At 43.1% G+C, this 22,664-nt stretch overlaps 1 long non-coding RNA gene across 1 annotated transcript in view; it reads left to right on the forward strand.

Moving 5' to 3' along the window:
* Window positions 1–1,760: 1,760 nt before the first annotated feature.
* LOC121490567 overlaps window positions 1,761–22,664 on the forward strand; it is a 32,752-nt gene continuing 11,848 nt past the window's right edge. The window contains exons 1-2 of the long non-coding RNA XR_005987714.1: window positions 1,761–1,821; window positions 2,134–2,257. This is a non-coding gene — a long non-coding RNA (uncharacterized LOC121490567). The remainder of the gene's footprint in view (window positions 1,822–2,133; window positions 2,258–22,664) is intronic.

A 22,664-nucleotide genomic window follows, 5' to 3' on the forward strand; every position in this document is an offset into this window, starting at 1 on the left:
CTGTGAATGTTCTTGCTCATGTCTGTTGGTGGCTTTGGCTTTTTGTGTTTTTTTTTTTAAGCTCCAAGAAGGGGAAGAGCAATCTTAAAAAAGTAGTGGAATGATGGGGAGTCTTGTAGTTTTCTCACCATAATTACTCATGATTATAACATTGTACTGAACTAATATGATTTGAAAATGCCGCATGACCGTTCCCAGCATTTTCCCTGCACTCAGTATAACTACATGTAGACACTTAAAACCTCAAAAAAAAAAAAAAAATGTCAGAAGTAAAAGCAATCCTCTCTATCACCCAGCCCAGAATTTCCCAGACTTCAGTTTTACAAAGGCCATATTGTGATTTTTGCCATATTCTTGTACCACCCAGACTATCATTTAATATTTTTCTTTCAGCTGTTGAACTTTTAACATTTGAAGACCCAATCCAGGTCAAGATCTCAGAGTTCTCTGCTCATTTGGGAGTCTGCTTGTCCTTCTCCCTCTGCCTCTCTGCCCCTCCCCCTACTTGTGTTCTCTGTCTCTTTCAAATAACTAAATTTAATTAAAGCTAAAAAAATAAAAATCCACCTTGCCTTTGTCTGTGTCTAGCTGAGAGGCACAGAGGGGTAGCTAGAGGTCAGAGTATGTCTCCCTACCCCAGATGGCAGTTGGTTCCATTCTCTATCAAAGGCTGTGGGGCTGGTCAGGAAGCCCCCTCTCACAGTGACTAGTTTTATTGCCTTACCTCTCCAGATGTTGTAAGTCCCTGGCATTTTATCCTTTCTTGGTTCCCTTTTATGCCCATCTCTTTATAAACAATCCCTACTAAGCCTTCTTCAACTTCCCCTTTCATGGGGCCATCTGTTTCCTGCTAGGAGAGATGTGATACTAAACACTGCCAATGGTATGCATGCATGCCTTGTTCTGTGTAGGTGCTAGCTGAGACCCAAGAGGGAATTCACTTATCCAAGGTCCCCCTACTGTGAGTGCCAGAGCTAGGAATGGTCTCCCTGGTGCATTTCTCAAGATGGATGCTATTCCTCAGGGGAGAACCTGGCCAGTTCTGATAATAGTGTCTGAGAGTTCAATATTGCAAGTCCTCTTTCTAATCCTCTCTCTTACCCTCTCTTCCATGTCTTAATCTTGTTTTTTAACTGGGCCCCAGATCTACCTGGATCTCAGCTTGCTTATTTCTGCCCTCCCCCAAACCTAATACTGACATATTGTATGCATCAGCCCCTGTAGAGCCTGTACCTTTATTCAGACACCCTTGTACTTCCTTTGATCATGAATCCTTCCCAGGAAAGGCCCAAAGTCCTGGCCAGACATCTCTTCCTCTATGAGCCTGCTCTGTAAACTTCTCTCCTTTGTCCAGAAATAATCATTGCCTTCTCTGTTCTCCCATAGCCCTACTTTAGCATTGGCCCAATTGGTAACAAGTTGTGTGTGTTTCCTCAACTACACTGTGATCCCTTCTCTGAATGATCATGCTGAACCTCTTTGTATGATCAGCACCCACCCTTAAGCCTGACTCAAACCCTTCACAATGCTATGTTGAACTAAATTGCATTAATTAGACCAATAAGAACATTAAAACACAAAAGATGTTCTAAGGGGTCACAGATGAATTCCTAGACTACTAATTTTTAACAATTATTTATTTTAAGGTAGTATGTTAGAGACATGGTCTGAGTTGAGGGTGGGGTCAGGGCTGCTTCTTCCCAACCTTCTTCTTCCCCTGCTAGAAAAGAGTGAGGGAGTGATCATCTAGTTTCATTATGGGTCATGATTCCTCCAGCTGAGATCCTTAGATGAGCCACATTGGAGCTCTACAACTGCTGAGTGAGTGTGCATGCCCTGTATTCATGAAAAGGAATGGAAGGGAGGACTTCAGAGTGCTTTTTGAATTTCTGAAGAAGCCCAGCTCCAAAGAGCACTTTGGCTTTGAACATAAAGGAGGTCTTGATGATATCCATGTCTGAGGTTGGGTTAAACCCCCTGTGAATTATAAATTGTCAGTTCTCCTGAATTTTTCCTCTGTGAATAGATCTCTCATGGGGGCTTTGGGGAAGGCTAACTTTGGCCTCAAGGGGCAGCTTATCTGGGATCTAGGCATTCGAATGCAGAGTGATGACCATGTCCTTTTTCTTTCAGACATAGTTCCTGTGAGCATCTGTCTGGCGCCTGGGCTTGGGAGTTAAGTCTGTTGTAGAGAATATCTAGTCACTATACCAAGAAGGGCCTCCATGTTTACTGCTGACCATGAGCTCATCCACAGGTAAGTCAATTCCCAGCTCTGAGCACCTCAGGGACCTTGGACTGTGACCTAGGGTGGCCACATGCTGTCAGAACAAGGTGCTCCAAAAATGCCGAGCTCTTAACCCAGCAATCATACCTCTTGGGAAATCTGGAGGTTGTACTGATAGTAGGGCTGGCTCTCCAGGGCAGGCTCCCCCAGGGAAGCAAAGAATTAGGATGGGGCACTTTGTTTGGGATTGATGGGTGGCCTGGGGCTTATTGTCCAGTATTCTCTCCTCCTCTTTGTTCTGTCTCACCCAGAGCTGTGGGAAGAGGCCTTGACAATGGGTAGAATTAAGGGGACCCTGACTGTGGCCTCAACCCTAGCCAGTGGTGGTATACACAAAGGAGCTCCCCGACTCTTGTTCTCTCTCAAGTCCTCTGGATACCCTCCCCACTGCACATTATCTTGGAATACTGCCCCACACCTGGCCCATCACAGCCCCCTCCCCACCATGTACACCGAGGAAAGGGCCCCAAACTGGATTTTAGGAGCCCTGGGTGCAAGTGTCACTTCTGCCAACAACTGCCTGTGTATTCTTGGGCAAGTCCCTTACCCTCTCTGGGTCTTGATTCCCTCAGCTGTAAGAGGGGGATCATCATCCTGTAAGGCCCTAAGTGTTACTTTGAGGATCAAGACAATGAGTGTAAAAGTCTTTAATTTACTCAGAAGTGTGATTCGCGTTTATTATTATTTATCCTGGAAACTCTTCTTTCCTTGGGGCCCTGTGAAGTGAACCAAAGTGTGAATGGTTAGTAATGAACTTTTAGTTTCTCTTCCCAGACAATTATTTGCACTTGTAACCAAGATATTCCATGCCTGCATTCAGAGAAAAGAGTAAGGAATGAAACCTAGGTACGCAGGCATGCTGAGGGAGGGCGTCTTCTAAGTAGAAGGCCCTGCTTCCTTCACTGGAGACTCTGCAGGCATCACCAACTCTCCTTGTGAAAGGATGGACATTGTTATCTACGTCAGTGCAGTGTTATCTACGAAGTCTGTGCAGAAGGCTGAGGGAAGAATGCCCGGGAAACCCAACTTCACAAACTTCCTTCATTTGTCACTGGATCGGTACCTGGCTGGTGGGTCCATGAGACTGTTCTCAGCTGAGCCCACTGCAGCATTGGGAAAGGGAAAGAACTCTTCCCTGCATTCCCCACATCACACTGGTTAAGGGAGAGAAGATGGCCAGAAAGTTTCGGAACATTTGAAGACCCCTGCCCCCGTACAGGTGTTTGTCTTCATTCGGATTTCTCTCTTGCTCCACACTTCCTCCTGCATTCCATCGGAGTTCTTGTATCCCATCCAAAGGGCTTCACTTCCCTGCCAGCGATTTCTGTCCTCAGGGCTCCCATCTCCTCCTCCTCCTCCTCTTGTGAACACGTCTCAGTTTCATCTGAGACTTTCTGGGGTTGACTTTGGCACAGCCCCCCATCGTCTCTCCCAGCATTTGGCTCACAAATTCATTCTTCCTTTAGTCTAACTCGATTCTAGACGTCACCCTATTTCCCAACTCTCATCCAGGCTCCTCATTATCTACTGAAGTCACTTGCATCCTTTAAGACTGGCCCTGGTGGCTGTCCTCTACCCAGTCCCCAGGGCAGCTGCCAGCACAGACCCAGGGCCAAGTGCACCCTCTCTCCACCCTGCCCTGGGCTGGCACAGCCTGTTCAGGGTACAGAGCTCTGAAAGAGGCCTTTGACCTTGGACATTAGCCCATTGTTCCTGCGCTCACCTTGGTGCTTTCTCTGGCACCTGCTAGGCCCAGCCACCTTCTGAATCTCATCTACTTTTTCCTCACCCCTGCCTGCCCTACTCCCAGCCCAGTGTCCTATTCATACCTCTCTTAAAAACCTCTCCATAGCCTGTCTTTGTACAGTTGTTATACCATTCCTTCCACCTAAAGTTTTTAATTTACTCCCTCACAGTACCACCCCCCCCCCCATCTTAATGGCACTTTCTTATCAGCCCAGCATGCATGGAGGGAGTACGCTCATATGGAAGGGGATCCGGGCTGGCTCTTTATACCAAGGGACCCAAGTTGCTGGCCACATCTTTAGATATTTCCCCTTGGGCTGCTCAGACTCCCCCAGAGAGAAGTCTTCCAGGCTCTTGCTTGGAGGGTGGGGTCAGCCTCCTTATGTGTTTAAGCCCCAAGCGGCAAGAAGGGCTGGGAGTCCTTAAGATGAAAAATCAATGGATCAGTCCTTGATCCTTTCCTTTTCCATTCTGCACCCACACTCCACTGTTGCTGAGCCCCCTATCCAGATCCACTTGGTTACCCTCTCATGAGAGTGAAGCTGCAGACTTCTGCTGGAGCAAGAGTGGAGCAGGCACCCAGCAGAATGGAGGCATAGTGGGCCTCAAGGGAGCTAGAAAGTACAGCCACTGCAGACACCCATAGATTGCTTCCCAAGTACAAACGCTGCTCACTGTGCACACAAAGTTAGATCACAGGTATCAGACTTGGTGATTCTTGAACTGCTCTGGGCCTCTAGCTATCCTTTGCCCAGAACAGCTCTTGTTTGATCTATTTTTAGAATATGGGCTTTTGTGAAGATTTCCTTTAAAGTATGATTCCACCGCTTTAAAACTCTTTGAAAACAGCTGGACTAGAAGATTCTAAGGTCCTTTCCAGTCTCAGTGTTTTTGAACATAAAATCACCCTTGTCTTCCTCAGCATTGTGCCAGGGAGGATCTGATTCCAAAAATTAATGGGAAACTAATGATTAAATCTCCTGCCAGGCTCTCTGCCATGGCAAATCCACCATGACTGGGTAAATGGTTTCACTCCCTCCCCATCTATCCTCAGCACCTTCTGTCTTATTTCTCATTTACTTCTGCCACTATTCCCAGGCAAGAAAAAGAAAGGGAAATTTTAAATCAGTTGCATAAAATGCTAACCAGCCCGGCAAACAAAAATGTGAAAAAAGATGGGAGCCTGAACAAATAGACCTCGGTTAACTTTGCAAAGGCTTGCCCCATGGCAGTGGTAGCTGGCAGCCCCTCAGTAGTTTGTCCCAGACATTTGGTGATAGAATCACAGAGCAGTGATTAAGAGTTTGGGCTCTGGGGTCAAAAGGATATGGGTCAAATCCCAGTGCCACCATTAACTGATTGATTGGTCTTGACCAAGTTATTTAGCCATGCTGAACCTTTTCTCATAATCTGTACAATCAGAGTAATAATATCTACTTTATAGAGTTGTCATGAGGATTCAGTGTGAGATAATACATGTGTGATGTTTGGCACAGTGCCTGATACATAGAAAGAACCCAGTAAATCAGCTATTTATGGTTCCTGTCATTAGAACTATTTCTCTTGGCTTCCAGGAAGTTCAGAGATCAGAGCTCAATCAAGTGTTTAGCTGAGACCCCTCGTGTCATTCTCTCTCACTCCGCTCCCATTTCATAGCTTCTTAACATAGTTATCACTTATTGAATTCTTAGTATGTGTCAGAACTTAGAGACATTACCCAACACCTAGCATGGTGCTAGGAATACTATTGGTAACTTGATATATGATGGTAGAATAATTGAATGACCTTTTTCAATGTTCCCAGCAACCCTGAGAAGTAGGTATCATGGTCTTGATGAGAATAGACATATTTTTGTCATAATTGTGCAGCATCATCCTTTAAAAAAAATAATTATGCAGCACCTAAGTCTGCTTCCTGGTTGTGAGGCCTCTGCTTTTGCAAGAGGATCTCACTCTGGAGGCTGAGAAGGTGGAAAATTCCCCTTGACCTGGCAGCAGGAGTATGGACATATGAACTAAAGACAGCCAATCAGATTCTCACCCAAGACTTTTAAATTTAGACTGAACAATGTACTTGGAATCCTTTCTGGTGGGGCTGATAGCTAAGGCACCCAGTGGCCAGTGGCATCGGTGGCACTGGGGTGCCCAGTGCCCAGTTACCTACAATTCATTTTGAAAGGTGGGGAGAGTGCTCGCTTCGGCAGCACATATACTAAAATTGAAAGGTGGGGAGAAGTATTGTAAATGAAATTATATGATGTTAGCTTTGCAATAAAGTTTCTACATCTTGCTGGCCTTTCCACAATTCCCTTTCCTTCTGTAGTTTGTGAGTTTCCTTACTGTTCAATCCCTTTCAACAACTCCCAAGGGATTCCTCTCTCGGAATGCTCACCCTCCATCTCCTTGGCAGGTGTTTGGGTAGCTTCTGTTGCCTCTAAGAAGATGAAGCAACATTTCATCAGCTTTTCTAACTACCCCTCAATACCCATCCATCCCTCTTCTGCCCATTCTATGCTCAAACTGTGCCAATTCAGGGCAACTGGTACTCTTCTCCTCTTGCAAATGAAAATCCCAGGACAAGTCTTTCTGTCACACACAGATGTGCTAGGGTTGAGGGCTGACTCATACATTTTTCTTAAGGAAAAAAGTCTTTTGGGCAAGCTGGCATAGGTTGGCTTTCATTGATTTCTTTTTCATTCCCTTCTGGGACTCCTTCTTTGCTCCAGGCTTGTGGTAGACTCCGTGGGGTGACCCTGGGAGAAAAAAAATACACGTCCCTAAATAAGAAAAAGAATATTGGACTTGGAATTAGGAGACCTGTAATGGAAGCCTGGTGGGGCCCTCACTCTCTGCCAGATCTTGGGTAGGTTCCCTAATTTTTCTGAGCTTCAGTCTCCTTATCTGAAAAACATGCTCATCCATGCACACAGTCTATGGGTTGCCGGGAAGTTTGAGTGCAGGTGCATTTAAGCCAGCATGAATTGCCAGTTCATGGGAGACATCCCAGAGATGCATATTTCTGTCAAATGAAAAATCTCCCTCCCTGACAATGGAGCCCAAAAGGAAGATGCCCCACATCTCCAGCCACCCTAAGTAGGGGTGGGGGAGGCAAGAGCATCAGAGACTCAGGGCACCTGGCAATGTGGGAAAGACTACCTGCGATCATGTTAAATGTTGGTTTACACTAGTCAAATATCTTTTGATATTCTTAGCAAGAGTGCTTGCTAAAAGAGAGCAAGGAGGGACTCTGAACAACCAGTGTCGTCAGCAGATGAGGGAAGGTGAGTGCAGGGAGGAGGGTGCCAGGAGAGGAGGTGCTAGAAAAAGAGCTAAAAACAGCCCTTATACATAACCGAGTGTTGTCTAAATAGTCCTCAAATCTAGGGACCCTTGGGTGGCTCAGTGGTTTGGCGCCTGCCTTCGGCCCAGAGCGTGATCCTGGAGTCCCAGGATCGAGTCCCACATCAGGCTCCCTGAGTGGAGCCTGCTTCTCCCTCTGCCTGTGTCTCTGCCTCTCTCTTTCTCTCTCTCCCTGTGTCTCTCATGAATAAATAAATAAAATATTTGAAAAAAAAATCTAGTTTCCCTTTGGCATTAAGATGGGATAGCAAACACACTGGAAGGACCCCCCCAGGTGCCAGTGTCAAGACCCCAATCCCTGTCTCAGCTCAAAAACTTAGGAGGTAGGGGATCCCTGGGTGGCTCAGCGGTTTGGCGCCTGCCTTTGGCCCAGGGCACAATCCTGGAGTCCCGGGATCGAGTCCCACGTCGGGCTCCCGGCATGGAGCCTGCTTCTCCCTCCTCCTGTGTCTCTGCCTCTCTCTCTCTCTCTTTCTCTCTGTCTATCATAAATAAATAAATCTTTAAAAAAAAAAAAAACTTAGGAGGTGAACAAACTGGAGGGCTACCTAAGCTCCCTGGGCCTTAGTTTCATGTACCGTGATAAAGGGAAAAATACTAGTGCTTGCCTCACTATGGTAGACACAACGAGCAGATGATTGAGTTTTATTAAAGGTTTATTGAGATACAATTCACATACCATACAATTCTGTATTTTCTTTGGAGCAGCACTACTAGGGCATATTCTTTACCAATCAAATGGTAGGAGCTGAGGAAGCTGAGCAGAGACACATGACACCTCTTGGGGCCTCCCAAGTCACTCCTGCCTACACTCCACTGACCAAAGCAAGTCACACGGCTGTGTTGACATCAGTGGTGAGAAGTAGGAGGCTCGGGCTAGTGGGCAGGGCTGCCAAGGCACGTGGCAAAGGTGGGAGTGTAAGATTGTACTACAAGAAGGATCTGAAGACAGGAGCAATGATGTATTCTATGATAGAGGACAACAAATGCCCAGAAATGCAGTGTGGGTCGTTTGGCTCCAGGACTTTCCAGGAGCCCACCAGTGGTGTTTTTCTTAGGATGGTCAACTTCTACTCTAGCCTCCTGTTTCTGAGGAGGGACTTTCCAGGTGAGGGACTGTGCTACTCCAGCCTCTTGCATAAACTTTCTAGGCCACAATTCCTAGTTCCTGGCTCACCAGCTACCCCACATCCACGTCCTCTGAAGTCCTGCCAAAAGAAACAGGGCTTCCAAGGTTTTCAGGTCTCCTTCAGCCTGGCCAGACCCCTTTGTTCCTGTTCCTAGGGTCCAGCAGAGTTCAGACCCCTTTTTCCTGTTCAGTCTCCCAAATACGACTTTCTTATGCTGCTTTCCTATACAATATGGCCTGATGATACATCTGGCAGAGAGCAAAGACCCAGATAGCCAGGCCCTCAATTCACAGAAAAGCCTGTTTAACATTCCTAGGTTAAGATGGAGACTCCAGCAGTGAAAATTCAGAAGTCAGATTAGGTTTCCAAAGGGTGATCTTTCCATATTTTACAGTCTCAATAAATTACCTGCTAAGTTGCAGTTGATTGAGCTTAAAGCAAAATTCTGAAAGCTTTGGTCAACATTTTGGTATAAATACCCTTCTGGGCCCTTCAATATTGTGTCTGCAATAAGCATTTCCTTGGGTACAGCCCAAAATTAGCATGAATTATGAAAATGATGCAGAAGCTGGTTAATTGAGGAACTGGTTAAACGGCTTTTCTCCCTAAGAGCTATTACCTGTCTGTTACCACCTTCTCCTTATGGAGGTTGTTTTAGTGTGGACTTTACAGGCTGATTTCTAAACATCTTTTCAGGAAGGTGACATAGAAAACAAGCCACAAGTTCATTATAAAGTTAAACATACACCTATTTTATAATCCAGGAATTCTGCTCCTGGGTGGTTTTACTCCAGACAAATGAAACTTCTGTCCACCCCCCCCCCACAAAGATTTGTATATTGATGTTCATTGTAGCTTTATTTTCTTTTTTAAGATTTATTTATTTATTGAAGAGGGGAGAGGCAGAAGGAGAGAATCTCAAACAGACTCCCTGCTGAGCACAGAGCCCGACGTGGGGCTCTACCTGATGACCCTGATGAGATCATGCCCTGAGCTGAAACCAAGAGTCAGATTCTTAACTGACTGAGCACCCAGGTGCTCCAGCAGGTTTATTCTTAATAGCCAAAAACTAGGAGAACCCAAACGTCCATCAACAGCTGAATGGATAAAAAAAACTGTGGAATATATGTATAATAGAAAACTCTTCTGCAATAAAAATAAAGGATAGACAACATACGTGACAACACAGATGAATCTCATGGATATTATGCTGTGTGAAGGAAACCACACATGAAAGACTATCTCCTCTATGATTCCAGTATTATAACACTGTTTTAGTCAGTCCAGGCTGCTATAGCAGAATACTATAGGCTGGGTGACTTACAATGACAGAAATTTATTTCCCATAGTTCTGGAGGCTAGGAAGCCAAAGATCAAAGAGCCAGCCAATTGTCTGTGTGGTCAGAGCCTTTATCCTGGTTCAGAAATGGCCATCTTACTCCTGTGTCCTCACAGGACACAGGGGTATGGATCTCTCCGGGATTCATCTTATAAGAGCACTAATCCCACTCATGAGGGCTTCATTTCTCAAAGTCCCCACCTCCACCTGCTAATACTCTGACATCATGGGTTAAAGTTTTAACATGAATTTTGGAGAGACACAAATATTGAATCCTCAGAGATACTCTGGAAAAGAGAAAAACAGTCAATGATGATAGAGGTCAGAACAGGTGGAATTGGTTGGAACAGGGCAAGAAGGAACTTTCTAGGTAATAGAAATGTATAAAAGAAAACTTAAGAGGTCCAAGTACTAAATGTTAATGGGGACATTGGTGACCTTAGAGGTAAAAAGGTGGCTGGTAACATGTGGTCAACAGCCAACTGGTAACATTTTCACTTTGTACAATTACCTAACATTTATGAAAAACAACTTCTGAAAAAGGAGTATGAGACTCAACCAATGAGGTTCTTGAAATCATTTTGCAAGTGGATCTTAGGTTCCACTTAGTAAAGTCCAAACATCACGATGGGTGACTTTTACATCAAGGTCCATGATGCTTCCTTGCTGAAGAGCAGGGCTTCTCCAAGCCCTGAGACCTTGAGTCTGAAAAGTCTGTGACATATGGGTGAGACAGCACCTTTCCAGCCTAAGATGAAACATGATTGTCTAAAGATGCCTCAGAGTTGGAGAATCCTGTTAGCTGGGGTGGTGGGAGGAGCTCTGGACTGGGACCCAATATGCCTGGAGTGAGACTGACCTTCCAATAACCTGCCCTGGCCAGTACATCCATGTAGGAACCTGCCGGCATTCAGCTATAGACAAACAGTGCTGTGACCCTGGACAAGGCAGTTGCTGCTTTTCCTCTGATCTATCCAGGGCCTCAGGATTCCTAGAACAGGACGTTCATCATGATTCTGCCTTGACCAAAATCCTTTATAATCCCCACGCTGCTGTCCTTGCCAGGAAAGGCAAAAATCTCCTTTGTGCTGAAGGTCTGGCTTTGTTTGATGTGGCCTAGGACTGAACCGGGCCGTGAGTTTTCCTCCTGCTTGCTTGATTAGACAAGTTTTTATTTTCGTTTTTTTTTAAATTTTTTATTTATTTAATCATGGCAGATACAGAGAGAGAAGCAGAGACATAGGCAGAGGGAGAAGCAAGCTCCTTCCTTGTGGGAAGTCTGATGTGGGACTTGATCCCAGGACCCCAGGATCTAGACATGAGCCAAAGGCAGATGCTCAACCACTGAGCCACCCAGCTCCCCTTAGACAAGCTTTTTAAACACAGAGCTCTACTGGAAAGCACACACACACACACACACACCAATGCAAAGGAAACCTACAGCCCTTTCTCCCTTTTTTGTCAAATTGTCTCTAGAATATGCCTCCTTTCCCACCCCTCAGAGGCAGAGACCCTCTCCAGTGGGGGAATCTCTGGGTTCTGTTAGTTGCCGGGTGGCACGAGCTGATCTCCTGTTCACTCAGCCTCCTGGGACAGTCTCGTACAATGTACTTCAAGGGATGGGCTGAGGGAGGGTAGCCTCCATCTCTTTCTCCCAGTCACTGTCTTCTGGGTCTCGTGAAGAATGCTTCATACCACATGCCCTCAGAAAGGCACATACACACGACCATGCAGTACCAAGCAGCTGTTCATTAATTCATTCTCTAACAAGGATGTATGGAGGCCCTTCTGTGCCAGGCACTGGGCTAACCATCAGTCTATGGCAGTAAGAAAGATTAACCCCAGGGGGAAATGTGTGCAGTGCTCACTGCTAATACAGTGCTCAAGGGGAAACAGAGAAGTCAAAAGGCAGTTCTAACAGAGTGATACATCCCACCAGGGAGGAAGTGCTATACAAGTGTAGAGTGGGGACACTACTTCATACTCAGAGGACTCAGGAGGTGCTTTCCCAGGGGACATGTGTGCTAAGCTGAGACTCTAACCATATGTTGTTCAACTAAAGAAGGATGGGGAGGAAGGTATTTTAGAAAAAGGAACAGCATGTGCCAAGACCCAGAGGCAAGAGACAAATGGGTTTGTTCAAAGAGTGAAAAGGAATTTCTCATATCTGGATGCTTAGAGCAGAAGAGGGAAGGGGAGGGTAGCTCCTCAGCTGGAAGGTTTCCAAAGGCAGCAGAGTGAGTAAATCAAGAACAAGGGCTCTGGGATAAGGCTTCCTGGGATGAACCTTGGCTCTACCGCTCCTAGTTGTGTGACCTTGGGCATGTTATTGGCCTTCTCTACTTCAGCAGAATCATTGTAGTGCTTACCTCTGAAGAAGGATGGAGACAGATACCACACATAGCTAAGAACTACCTGCCATGTGATGTGTTCATTCACATCAGCCATTACTGAGCTCCTAAACCCCTCTAGCAAATCAGAAGTGGTTCCAAAATAGAAAGCAGAGTGTAATTACAGGGGTCAATCAGCTGTTACCTTTAAAAATAATGCTCTATATCAAATAAAACTACATTTGGCATTATAACCACTAGGATAACCACAGTTCTCTTTCAAATAGCATTTTATTTATTTTTTTTTCCAAATAGCATTTTAAAAGTTGCAGTGTATGGGGTGGTTAGCTGGCTCTGTCGGTGAAGTGTGTGACTCTTGATCTCAGGATTGTGAGTGGGAGCCCCATGTTGGATGTTAAGATTACTTTAAGACATTTTTTAAAAATCTTTAAAAACTGAAAACCCAATAAAAATTACAGTGTGATTTCCACACATTTGCTTTGTTGAAGTCTTAAAACTTATCTGCTTATGATGAAAGCAGAATATCCTCCTTTTTATAGAAAATTAAATGGAGGCTTTTTGCCTGGAGTGGGCCAGCCCCTCTGACACCTCCATCCTACATAGCCTATGAAGCTCGACTCCTTCCCTCTGCACCCATACCCTTGTGTCAAGCCCAGTAGGGCAGCGTTCCCCACTTCCCAGGCATACACTCCCCACCATGCACACACACACCGGCCCTTAGGGCTCATCAACCACCTGGGAAATTCCCAAGTTGCTGAGACATGGCTGCATGGGGCTCGATGTGTGACAACTACAACCAACATGTTCTCTTTAAGGGTGTCCCAGACACAGCAGCATTCCAGCACTCACCCCGCCTATGTCTGGGACATGTCACATAGACTCTGGGACATGTCATCTGGGACTGTCTGATCTCAGCAGTCTTCTCAAGGAACAATAGTGTTGGCCCAGCTCTTACCATGCTGGACTGATCAGGGTGTGTGATTCTTTCATATGTTCATTTTATCTCCCACCTTAAGTCCCTTGGGGTGATGAATTATGTCTTCTATTTTTTGGGTATATACAAGGTTCCCCACCTAGTGCTAAGTGCTTAGTTGTTACTCAGTAACTACTTGATAGCCATACATTTGTGGGTTTTTTTGTTTTGTTTTGTTTTGTTTTTGCTAGCCATACATTTGTAATGGTAAATACACACTATGGGTAGTGTCCCTATATTGTGGTGTCAAGGGAATTTGGTTAATCATCAGAAAGTTGCTTGAGAACAGTGAAAAATAAGCAAAATGAGTTGGGCTTGAACCATTATTTCATAGTCTTGGTCAAGGATGGGTTAACAAAAGCAGAATTTATCCTAAGGATATAAGGTAACCTCTAGGAACACACCAGTGAAAGCCAGGGCTCACAGGACCTGGTAGAGGAAGGCAGGCCTTCCTCCTCTCCTTCTTCTGCTCCTTCCCTCCCATGTTTCTTCATCTTTGTTTCTCTTAGCTTTTCCCACTGGCTACTGTTATCTTCTGCTAGGAAATAACTCACTGCTCTGGGTTACCATGCTACAAAAAACAACTCCAACTCTCCAGAATCTTATGACTCCACTGGCCCACAATACTACAGTGGTTTCTATGTCTCTTACTTCAAATATCTGAGAAAGAATCTAATTGGCTCAGCTTAGATTAGTTCTTCCCTCTGATCCCATACTTGTATCCAACAAGCATTTTTGGGGGGGCTGTCCTGTACCTTTTCAGAATATGTTAGGCCCTGGAAAGGAAAAGGAAGAATTGAAATATGAGGATTCTGACCTCCGTGTGTTCCATGCTCTGTTTCTAGTGGTAGGGGCTTAACCATTGGGCCCAAGGGCTATGCTGAAGTTAGAATATGGAGTAGGGACAATAATTTTAGGGGAAGAAACGTGGGAACACAAGCTTGAAATATAGGCCAACAAGGGAGGATCAAATCAGCCATTATCTTCAACTACAAATGGGCAAATATTGAAAAGAATGAGAACACCCGATGTTGGGGCAGGATATGAGGAATCAGGCCCTATCATCCACTGCTGATGGTAGCAAAGAAATGGACCAATACTGCTGTAGGGTATCTAACAACCTCTGCCAAAATAGTAAATGTGTATCTCTTGCTATCACCAATTCTAGGTTTAGGAATCTATCTTATGTAAATAATTGAACAAGAGTTCAAGAATGTTTGTGTGTGAATGTGGTATTGTTCACAGGAGAAAAAGGAGAAAAAATAACTCAAGCTTACATGGTGCACAATCTTGCTTAGGTAAATTATAGCATAACAGAACATCATAAAACAAAAGAATGATCTAGCTCTATATTGGAATAGAAAATATCTTAGATGTATTGTTGTGTAGAAAAAAAGCACATGGTAAAAATGGCTATTCACATAGGAGCTGATTTACATGAAATTGTTCCCATACGACTCTGTGGACATTAGGCACAGTCTAGAAGGAATTACTAATATGTCAGGGGAAGGCTGAGAGTTTAGGTGATTGCTACTTTTGTCTATATTTTCTGCATTGCCTGAATCTACATTATTATCTGTTTTCATAATCAGAAATTCGATAAAGCTGGGCTGTTTGTTTGATCTTTTTTTTAAAATAAACTTTCAATTTTCAAATAGTTTTACAGAAACTTGAAAAGACAGTATAGTGTTCCCATACACTCCACCCCAGTTTCCTGTGGTACTAACATTTTACATTAACATGGTACATTCATCACAACTCATGAACCAATACTGATACGTTATATAAACTAAAATCCATACTTTATCCAGATTTCCTTAGTTCTTTACTGAATGCTCCACCTCCTTGAGGATAAACTGTCTTCATATATGTAGAACTCTTCTGCATGGGGGGTTTGTTTCTTGTCCTCCATTTATTTTTTTCAATCATTTAGTTTTATCAGTATGGACTCATAGATATTCATTGCGTACTTCAAGTTATAACCCCATATTACTTTAATTCTTTTGTTGCTCAAAATATTTGTTCCGCTTCTGGCCATTGGGAGCTCTTTGAGTTGGCTCCGGAGCCTTTTTGACATATTCCCATCAATGTGGTCTTGTATTATGCGTGTGTGTGTGTGTGTGTTTTTAAAGCACTTCTTTACCTTCTGGCACAAGGGCTCCAGGTTCACCTTGTGTATTCCCTGCTCCAATCCTAAAATCAATCTCTCCTCCCAGGAACCCTGCTTCCTTTCCCTGGAGGATGGTATTAGAGGCCAAGATCTATGCACTAAGTGCATGGGTAAAGTGTGCACCTAGTAAAGTGAAGTTAAGTCTGCAGTCATGTAGGCAGTCAGTGAAGCCCAGTGGCAGAATGAGGGTCCCAATGAGAAGGGTGGGTAGGCTTAGGGACTGTCCTTGGGAGAAGGGCCCTCTGGTGCTCAGCCAAACAGGAGACTAGCAGAATAAGAACAGTCAGCCTGGCCCTGCCCTGACCCCATCTCAGGGTTCCTTCTGAGTGGCCAGTAGGCTAGGGGAGGAGGAAGCATCCCTCTCCTTCCCTCTAGAATCCAGGGCCACTGTGGGTGATCATGTTCAGGCTTTAATAACCCCCAGGTCATGCTCATTCTGATGTCCTAGGTCAGATCTTGTTTGGCAAGACCTTTGGGGGTAATGTCCAGGCCTGTGTATGTGGTGACTATTCATCACTCTCTGGCTACCAGACAGCACTTTCAGACCTGTCCTGACTTGAGGAAATTCTGCCCCAGGAGCCTTGAAAAAGCTTCCAAACCAGAGGCCTGGGAGGTAGTGCTCCTTTTCCCAGCATCCTTGGCAGTGGGGTTGCAGCACAAAACCTGGTGGCTCACTTGCGTGCACATCCTAGCCAGGTGGGGAGCTGATCTGGGGAGGGGGGAGTTGCAGAAGAGAGGTGCAAGCTGACACCTGCTGAGCCCCACCTACCTGGGATTTGCTCACAGATCTGGCTTGGGGACACAATGTTGGCTGCACTCAGAAATAGAATATATTTTTATGGGATGTTACTGTTCTTTTAAAAAGTTATTCCTAGTTTATCTGAAATTAAACCTTAACTAGGCATCTTGTATTTTATTTGAGACCCTGAAGAAGGAAATGAGCCTAAGGACTGTCTCAAGCCACAACAAGTTCCAGGGTAGGGGGGAATGATTTTGCCCCCCAGAATGTCCTATCATATCATCTCTTATCCAGATTTTTTTTTGCCTGAAATCTTGAAAACATACAACATAAAATTCTCCAGCTGATAAAAGACGATTGGAAGTGCCAGCATTTGATTTGTCCCGAGGTAGGATTAGGGACACTGATGTGTCATGTACTCTCAGTCCCAAACATAGTACTGGGAGCTCACTGCCAGGGTGACATCCAAAGGGGCAATGTCCAAGGCACTGAGGCATGAACACCAAAGAGGGCACTTGAAGAGAGATCAGGAGCTGATCTACCATACTGACCAAATGGGAGAACCAGGAAAGATCAGAAAGTAGCACAGGGCTATAGGACAACAGGGAAGCATGGATGACTTGGACCAACACTCAGCTGGATTTGTACCCTTCCTATAGTACCTGCTGCTGAGTGGTAGGATGGCCCCTCTCCTAGGCCCATATAAATGACACTATTGAGACAGCTGATAACTTCTTCTGATTAATCATGCCTGTCTCAAATGAAAGCAAGGCAATGGAGCAGACATACCAAACACAGTAAGTTGCAATTATCACTAGCTTATAACTATACCCTTTCCCAATGGCTTCAAACACTACCAGAAGCATGGTTGGCATTCTAGTAAGTCTGTACTGACTAATCCAGAAAAAAACCCTATTCCATTCCTGCCTTACAGCTGCTTGTCCCATTCCTATCTCCTGCCCTGATCCCTGAATAGTGCTGTGTGACTCCTCAAGCCCAATGGCCCTAGATTTGTGAGGATTTTTATTATCCTATCTTTTTTTTCTAACTAGTAAAGGGGGCTCAATGCTGCCGAGCAAATTGTTTTATCCTATTCTCTACAGGAAAGACATCTCAGGCTGAGACAGGTATTGGAGGCCCCACGAGTTTATCCTAGGAGTGCTTCTTATATGCAGCCTGAGTCACACAATGTTGGAAGGTGAATGACATCTTGCACCTGTGTTTGCGTGGCCAGCTTTTCTGAATGTCAAAGGAAACATGATTGTGATCATATCAATCACACTGTGATATGTTGATTGACTAAAATCCAGCTTTGAAATGTTATGTATTGTCATGCCTAGATTCTCTATCTAGTTTCTGCTTTGTAGTGAATAATTTATTTGAAGCTTACCTATCATTTGCCTTGGAAGCTTCACATCCACTTTTGATCCAAAATGCTAGAGTTCTGGAGAAAATGAGGAAATGAATGTTACTGTCTTCATTAATCTGTTTAGCACTGGGCCAGACACAGAAAAGGTGTTGTTAGATGGTAGCAATGTTCATTCCCTTGCATTAATTTTTGACCAATAAACATTTTAAAATTTTGTACCTAAACCAAAAGTATTAGAAGAAACAAGTAACAGTCACACCCGCTACACACACTTGAGACTCCTGAAGGAAGATTTTCAAAATAAATAATAATTACTGGGGCTTCTGGGTGGCTCAGTCAGTTAAGCAGACAATTCTTGATTTCAGCTCATGGTCTCAATGAGATTATACCCCACTGGGCTCTGTGCTCAGCAGGGTATCTGCTTGAGATTCTCTCTCTCTATCTCTCTGCCCCTCCCACTTCTCTCTCTCTCTCAAATAAATAAATAATTTTTAAAGAAAGAAATAGTAATTATTGTCCAAGGTTTTTTCCACATTGGCATTTTTGACATTTTGGGCTGGATAATTCTTTGTTTTGGGGGGTGTCCTTTGCATCATAGGATGTTTACTATCATCCTTGGCTTCTATCTACCATATGCCATTTATACCCCCTTCTCAATTATGACAACCAAAAAACGTCTTCAGATATATTGCCAAATATCCCCTGGGAGGCAGGAAGGTGGGAAATCACCTGCAGTTGAGAGCAACTGATCATTGTCAAATCCTCTGTATGAATTTTAACAGAGGGAAACAAATTTTATGGTCAACACAACTGTCTTATAAAGGAAAAAATCTGTTATGAAACAGGCCTGTTTGTTCAGCTCTGGTCATTTGATGGATTTGGATATTTCAGGTCAGCTTGGAGCTGAATTTGTCAGCAGGCAAGTATCCAACAGTGATTATTCCCAGCAGAGATGCTGGAGAAGCCTTGCCAATGCAGAATACTCAGAATGCTGGATAAAATGCTTTTTAAAATATCTTTTTAAATGTAGGGTTATAGTAGTGGCCAAGTAAGAGAAACCTTCAGAGGCCCATGGTGAGAAAAACCCAAATACAGAGAGGCAAATGCTGAAGTCAGGATTTACCCTGAAGATATCTGCCAACCCCTGGGGGCCTGGAGCTGGATTTTGAGAAGTCTTATGTACCGGGAATATGAGCCAAACTCTGGGCCTTAATGTGGGATGGGATGTAGGATTAGAGACACTTTCATTTAGCTCAGAAAAGTAACATTCCCAGTGGGTGAACTAGAAAAAAAAGCTCAACCCTCAAAGTTCTAAGACTTGGCACTAAATTGAATAGAAAAAAAGATCTGCTTTGCTAATTATTTTTAAAAATATTTATTTATTTATTTATTATTTATTTATTTATTTATTTATTTATGAGAGAGAATGACTGGGAGGGACACAGGGAGAGGGAAAGAGAATAGACTCAAGTAGACTCCATGTTGAATGTGAAGCCTCATGTGGGGCTTGATCTCACAACTCTGAGATCATGACCTGAGCTGAAACCAAGAGTTGGACACTTAACCGACTGTGCTGCCCAGGTACCTCTCCTTTGCTAATTCTTAATCATAAGCCTGCATACACATATTTTAGGGGTTGAAATTTATACTTCTTTTTTTTTAAAGATTTTATTTTTTTTATTCATGAGAGACACAGACTGAGAGAGAGAGAGGCAGAGACATAGGCAGAGGGAGAATCAGGCTTCATGCAGGGAGTCCAATGTGGAACTTGATCCCAGGACCGCAGGATCACACCCTGAGCTGAAGGCAGACACTCAAACCCTGAGCCACCCAGGCATCCCTGAAATATATACTTCTTATGTAATTCCAAATTCAAAGCTAAAAATTCAGTGTAAACTTTGTACCAGTTTAGTTGTATCCTGTAGGCACCTGATAGAAGAAATGGAAACCCTCCTGAGAAGGACGAAAACTAACCCCACACCTCAAAACATCCCCAAAGATAAAGCTTTGAGAAATATGAAACAACAATAAATAAATCATAACATATTTTAAATATAAAGTCACCATCAGTTAGAACTGAGAGAAACAACAAACTGTAGAATTAGACCCCCAAAGACAGCAATGATTGAATGCATAATATAAAACAAATATGTTTACTATATTTAAAGAAGTAAAAAGAGAAACTAGGAAGTACCATAGAGAAGCTAGAATCTATCTAGCTGACCAAGTATAAAGAAAAAAATGAAGGTGCTATTATTTGTAGGTAGCATATTTATGTACATAGAAAATCCAAAGGAATCTCCAAACAATCAAAATTAAATTAATTTATCAAGGAGGGAGATAATATATGAAAATCAACTGTAACTGGAATAGCCAAAATAACTTTGAAAAAGAAGAACAATGTTGGGGTGCCTGGTGGCTCAGTTAGTTAAGTGTCTGCCTTTGTTTCAGGTCATGACCTCAGAATCCTGGGATCAAGTCCTGCATTGGGCTCCCTGTTCCACAGGGACCCTGCTTCTCCCTCTGCCTCTGCCTCTTTGTCTGTCTCAAATAAATAAATAAATAAATAAAATCTTTTTTAAAAGATTTGTTTTAAAAAAAAGAAGAAAAAAATGTTGGAAGGCTCAATTTTAAAACTCACTACAAAGATACAGTACTCAAGACAGGGTGATATAGGCACAAGGACAGATATATAGATCAATGGAATAGAACTAAAAGTCCAGAAATAAATATTCACATTTAGTGTCAGTTGATTGTCAACAAGGGTGCCAAACCAATTCAATGGAGAAATAATCTTTTCAGATAATTGTGTCGGGACAACTGGATATCCACATGGAAAAGAATCAAATTTGACCATATACACCATATACAAAAGGTAACTCAAAATGGACCAAAGACCTAAATATCAGAGCTAAAACTATAAGGCTCTTAGAAGAAAACATAGGTGTAAATCTTTGTGACCTTGAATTAGTATGACATTAAAAACACAAGCAACAAAAGAAAAAAATATACAAATCATACTTCATCAAAATGTCAAAATTTTGTGCCTCAAAGAACATAATCAAGAAAGTAAAAAGACAATGATAGAATGAAAGAAAATTTTTGTAACTATTATATTTGATAAAAGGTTGTATCTAGGATATATAAAGAGCTCTACAACTCAATAATAATATGAAAAATAACTCAATTTTTTAAAATGAGCAAATCTGAATATACGTTTCTCCAAAGAAAATATACAATTGCCAATAAGCACACAAAAAGCTAATCAACGTGATTAGGTATCAGGGAAATGTAAATCAATGCATGTATGTTCATCTAATGGATGACAAGGTGACACTGGGAAACAGTGGGGAAAGGAAAAGATATTCTTTTCTAGGGCAATTGAATAGCAAAGGGGACAAATAAATTATGACCCCCTACCTCACATCATTCACAAATCAATTCTAGGTGGACTGTAGGTCTAAATGGAAATAATTTTTAAAAATCTGTTATTTAGGGGCACCTAGATGGCTCAGTCAGTTAGGCATCTGCCTTCAGCTGAGGTCATGTTCCTATGGTCCTGGGATTAAGCCTGACATCAGGGTCCCTGCTCAGCAGGGAGTCTGCTTCTCCCTCTCTTTCTCCCCCTGTGTGCTCTCTCTCCCTCTCTCATAAATAAATAAATAAATAAATAAATAAATAAATAAATAAATAAACAAACCTTTTTTTTGAACAATCATTTATTTATTATTTTTTAGGGAGAGAGAATCTTAAGCAGTCTCCATGCCCAGTGTGGAGTCCAATGTAGGGCTTGATCTCACAATCTTGAGATCATGACCTGAACTGAAATTAAGAGACAGAAGTTTAACTGAAGCAACCAGGCACCCTAAAAATCTTTTAGAATAGAACTTAGGGTAGGCAAATATTTCTTAGCATGACCCAAAAATAACTAATCATAAAGGGGAAAATGATAAACTGGACTACATTGAGATAAAAAAAAAAAAAAAACTTCTGTTCATGGGATGCCTGTATGGCTCAGCAGTTGAGCGTCTGCCTTCAGCTCAGAGCGTGATCCTAGTCCAGCGATTGAGTCCCACATCGGGCTCCCTGTGAGGACCCTGCTTCTCCCTCTTCCTATGTCTCTCATGAATATGAGATATGTCTATGTTTCTGTGTCTCTCATGAATAAATAAATAAAATCTTTAAAAAAAAACCCTTCTGTTCATAAAAAGGCACCATTAAGATTGTGAAAGACAAACATGAACTGGAAGAACATATTTACAATATAGGACTCATATGGCCAATACACTATTCAAAGCCTCCTTCAAGAAAGGACTGCTCACTGCTGAGTGAGGAGTGTGATTAACTCACAATCTCCTACTGTTAACTCCTTTGGGTCCACACCAACTTTCAAGCCAAGGACCAGGCCAGTGGTCCTTGATCAATGATTAAGAAAGGCAATAATGACCAAGCATGTTTTCTGTGGAGTGTTCCCCAGCCAATGATAAACAAAATAGCGGTACAAGAGCCTAGTGATTTCCACCCCCATTCCCCATGGAACTGACTCCTCTAATGGGTAGCCTTTGCTCCAGACCTCCCTGTTGGGCTGTCAGAGACCTTCAGGTCTGCACTATAGTCTAATCCTGCTTCCTTTCCTTTTCTTTGTTTTCTTTCTTTTTCCTCTTCTTTCATGGGTATTACTCCACAATAAGCCTTTCACTTCCTAACTCTACCTCAGTCTCTACTTCTTAGAGAACTCAAATCATTTTAACTTATAACTGGAATATATAAAAAGAATCATTACAAAATAATAAATAAAATAAAATGGCAGACAACACAACAGAAAAATAGGCAATACAGACACCTGGGTGGCTCAGTGGTTGAGTGTCTGCCTTTGGCTCAGATCGTAATCCTGGGGTCCTGAGATCAAGTCCCACATCGTGTTCCCTACAGAGAACCTGCTTCTCCCTCTGCCTATCTCTCTGCCTCTCTCTGTCTCTCATGAATAAATAAATAAAATCTTTAAAAAAAGAAAAACAGGCAGTGTACTTGAATAGGCATTTCATAAAAGAGAATATCCAAATAGCCAATAAATGAAAATGTTCTTATGTTAGTCCTCTGGGGCTGCTACAACAAATTCCCACAACCTCCATGGCTTAAAATAGCAAAATTTATTTTCTTACAGTTCTGGAGGCTAGAAGTCTGAAATTAAGGTATTGGT

This window comes from Vulpes lagopus, chromosome 5 (genome assembly GCF_018345385.1).
Source record: "Vulpes lagopus strain Blue_001 chromosome 5, ASM1834538v1, whole genome shotgun sequence".
NCBI classification, from domain to species: Eukaryota; Metazoa; Chordata; class Mammalia; order Carnivora; family Canidae; genus Vulpes; species Vulpes lagopus.